The sequence below is a fragment of the Octopus bimaculoides genome, chromosome 26, assembly GCF_001194135.2.
Source record: "Octopus bimaculoides isolate UCB-OBI-ISO-001 chromosome 26, ASM119413v2, whole genome shotgun sequence".
NCBI classification, from domain to species: domain Eukaryota; kingdom Metazoa; phylum Mollusca; class Cephalopoda; order Octopoda; family Octopodidae; genus Octopus; species Octopus bimaculoides.
In genome coordinates this window covers 12,912,900-12,917,402 of record NC_069006.1, presented here as the reverse complement: position 1 = coordinate 12,917,402, position 4,503 = coordinate 12,912,900, and positions in this window count along the sequence as shown.

The following is a 4,503-nucleotide window of genomic DNA, read 5'->3' as shown; positions in this document are numbered from 1 at the left end:
TAGTCTATCATGAATGACGAGGGAAGAGGGTTGGGACAAACGATAACCCCATTCAGATCGATGAAGCAAGATTTGCTGGTCGATAAAAATACAATCGAGGAAGAATGCTGAATGGTGACAACGCTCGTCTCTTCGAAGACAGTGATGCAGAACAAGGAAACTACAGGAACCATGGACATAGAATTGATGGGCCGTCGGTTTTTGGTCTCAAACAAGGCTCAGACTGTCAATACATTTGTGTGGAACAAGGTGACGAGAACAGTCTGATCCCAATTATTGAGAGAGAATGTGAAAATGGATTGTCTTGATTTATCTGTGTAATTTCTTTATCATATAAAATAATATACGATTCAATTTTTCTCGTTTGTGTAATTCCTTTTATCTCTGAAATATCTGAAAGATAAGGTAGATAACCCTAACTATACTGTTTGATACCGTGGTAGACCGCATCACGGCTGGTTTTACCAATCGGTTTCGCACAAAAAATACAATAGAGTGTTAGGTAACAATGCAATTATATAAACACCCTCATCAGACGTAGCCGACATGGAAGGGAATATGGCGACTGCAGGAGGTGAATTAGTACAAGCGGTCGGTGTCTGCTGTAAAAGGTAGTGAAATGAAAAAGGTCCAGGGGATTTGGCTGGGAGTTATGTCCCTTGGATAGGTATATGTTGTGCAGTCAGCAAGAGTTATCTGAAAGTGGGGAAAGTTTGTGTTAATGTGGTGGAAAACAGAACGAACACAGCGCTATGTATATCTACACCCCCAGAAATATTTATACATATAACACTGCTACAAATACCACACACTCCATCACCGCAGAGACACCACATTATTAACACAAACTTTTTTCACTTCAAGATAACTCTTGCCGACTGCACAACATACCTAACCAAGGGACATAACTCCCAGCCAAACCCCCTGGATCTATTTATTTATTTATTTTTCATTTCACCACCTTTTTACAGCAGACGCCGATCGATTGTACTAATCCACCTCTGGCAGTGGAGAGCAGTTGTCATATTCCCTTCTCGTCCGTTACCTCTGATGAGCGTATTTATATAATTAGATGACCAGCCGTGATGGATATTTAATACTATAAACTTCAGACAATATACCAACTCTACTAACAGTCATGTGAGTGTACCTTCTCCCTGACCTATGGTCTCTTATATGACTCACACACGTGTGTGTGTGTGTATATATATATATATATATATATATATATATGAAAGATAGAGAGTGGGAATAGGTTACGTTTAAAGTGTATACATATATTATGCTTCTATTTGAAAGCTGTTGTTTCACTTTGTGTAAATCTCAAATAATGTTGCTTCAATTTCAATGTATTTAGAATGAAAATGCAATTACAGATACAAAATATATTTTTAACACGCTTCGTATATGTGTGTGTCTGTGCGCGCGCGTACCTACATACAATGCATAGAGAGAGATGTGCTTGTAATTCAGTTATATACAAACACCCTTTCTTTCCTTTCCTGAGCGTCTTTTAATACTTTGTATGTACCACATCCTCGCGTTGTTGTTTTTTTCTTGTTTTTTCTTTGTTTTTTTTTTTATTAATTATGTGTGTGGGTGTGTTTGTGTGTGTAATGCATTTCCATATAACTTGCTGTAATACCCAGTGTTTCCCGAATTGGAGACTGACAGTATTAACGGTAACATCGCAAAGCAATTTCATTAACTTATAGTAAATCTTTTGGAAAAACACTCAGCGGACTTTCCAAGTATACGTTCTAGCCCCCATACCCTTTCTAAAAAAATTGATAATTTTTTACGTCATATATCCAAGTTTTAAACGTATGCAATATCAATTCTGCAAAAACTTGTACACAAATTCAAATCTTTTTTTCAGTCCCCTAATTTCTGTTTAAATATAATCTTTCCTCTAACCCGAAACCATAATTTTAAGTGCTAACATCAAACCCCAACATTAATCGCTATGATCCACTAAAAGTGTCCAGCACTTGCTAATCTTAAAGGCATTGTCTTTCATCATTACGATGCCAGACCACCCAGTTCTTTGCAAACGCAGAGGGATTATTGGGGTTTGTCTGGGAAGTTTTGCCGAACTTTTCATATTTGCCCGACATTGCGCCTTCAGATTTCCACTCGTTTTGATCTCTTCAAAATTCATTGAATGGACAAGCATTAACTTTGAAAAGGGCGAGAAAGTACACCTAAAAAAGATTTCCGCCAGTAAAGACAGGAAATTCTTTGAGCAGGGAATAATGGATCTGCCCACAAAGTGGCAGAAAATGCTGGAACGGAATGGTTATTATCAATGATTGAATAAATCGTTGTGCGTTTAAAACTTGTAGCTTATTTTCATTTTAAAAGAAACAACAGACTTTTTGGCCAACCCAATAGGAGCAGACATGGCTATGGTAAGAAGCTTGCTTCCCAACCACATGGCTTCGGGTTCAGTCCCACTGCGTGGCACCTTGGGCAAATGTCTTCTACTATAACCTCGGGCCAACCAAAGCCTTGTGAGTGGATTTGGTAGACGGAAACTGAAAGAAGCCTGTCGTATATGTATGTATGTATGTATGTATATGGCAGTGAAACATGAGCTCTGCAGAGAACATGTGAAGGCTTGAAAGAAATAAAGCTAGTATATTCTGCAGGAAATGCAATGTTAGTGTGCATATACAACACAGAGTGTGAATGTCTTAAGAGAAAAATTGGGTATAAGAGGCATTAGATGTAGTGTGCAAGGCAGTTGTTAGTTGCCAAGATATTGCATTGTTGGTATGGCCATGTGATGTGAATGGATGAGGACAGCTGCATAAAGAAGTGCTGGAGAGAACCTGTGGAGGTAGACCCAGGAAGACATGCAAGAGGTGGTGAAATATGATCTTTGGATGTTGAATCTCACAGAGGTTATGACAAGTAACCAAGACCGTTGGTGGTTTGCAGTGCTTGAGAAGACATGTCGAGTTTAGTGAAATTGTAGTCAAGGCCAGTGACATGTAAAAGGGACTTGTGCAGGTGATACATTAAAGGCACCAGTGTCAGTGACACGTTTAAAGGCAATTGGTGAACTTTGTGGAGTGATTGGCATTAGGAAGGGCATCCAGCCATAGAAATCAAGCCAACAACAGACTGCAGCTCTCGGGCTTGTCAGTTCCAGTCAAACCATCTAACCCACACCAGCATGGAAAATGGATGCTAAATGATAATGATGATATGATGGGATTCTTTTACTTTCCATCTACCAAATCTACTCACAAGGCTTTGGTTGGCATGAGGCTATAGTAGAAGACACTTGCCCAAGGTGCCACACAGGGGGACTGAACCCAGGACCATGTTGTTGGGAAGCAAGCTTCTTACCACATAGCATATAATGAACAATGTTTTTTCTTCAAAGTCTGCCAATTAAACCAAAAGAAGAATTTTAAAAAAATGAAATATAGTAAAATAATCTATAAACATAAATGACTATGTAGTGAAGATACATCAATATGCATATGCTAGAGAGGGATACATTAGAGAAAAGGTATTTTATTGGTGAGAAAGCATAAAAAGCATTTTGTTTTTTGAAGACATAACAATATTGATTAATTTAGATATTTTTATTTATTAGATTGTAATTCAGTTTTCCAACTGAAACCAACCAAATCATAACCACCATGTTTATCTTTATCTTGAAGTGTTGAACTGTACATTATTTACATTTGACGGATATTTGTCCTCATCTTGTTTGCTAACACAACATTTTGGCTGATAGGGCATATCAGCCAAAACATTGTGTTAACAACAAACAAGATGAGGACAAATATCTGTCAAATGTAAATAATGTAAATAATGTACATAATTCCTCATCTCTTAAATATAGAACTGTGTTGAACTGTCATCTAGGGAGAAAATATAAATTCTTAATCTATTGTTATTAGCAGTAATTGTAATCAATTTACTAATTGGATACTGCACAAACAACAAAATAAACAGCACCATTAATTTGGGGGGTAAAAAATTGATTATGAACATATTTTTAAATTTGTAAGTTCAGTTATTTGGTTTCCCATAATCATCATCATCATCATTTAGCATCCATTTGTCCATGCTGGCATGAGTTGGATGGTTTGACCGGGGCTGGTAAGCTGAAGGGCTGCACCAGACTCCAGCCTGGTCTGGCATGGTTTCTATGGCTGGATGCTATTTCCTAATGCCAATCACTCCAAGTGTGTAGGTGCATAGTCATATAGTAATATATATATATATATATATATATATATGCCAAAACCTACCCTGGCGAAGAATGTACCCCACAACATAGATTAGTAGTTAGCGACTTTGGGATCAAGGCAAAATGGGTGCCCAGAATTAGACAGGCTTGGAGGAGAAGGGTGTGGAAGCTTAAAGACCCTGCAAACGGACAGAGACTTAGAGACAAGTTACTTGAAGCATTTAACGAAATAGAAGGGGATATAGCATCATACAACGTGGAAGACAATTGGAGATTTCTGCGGGACAACC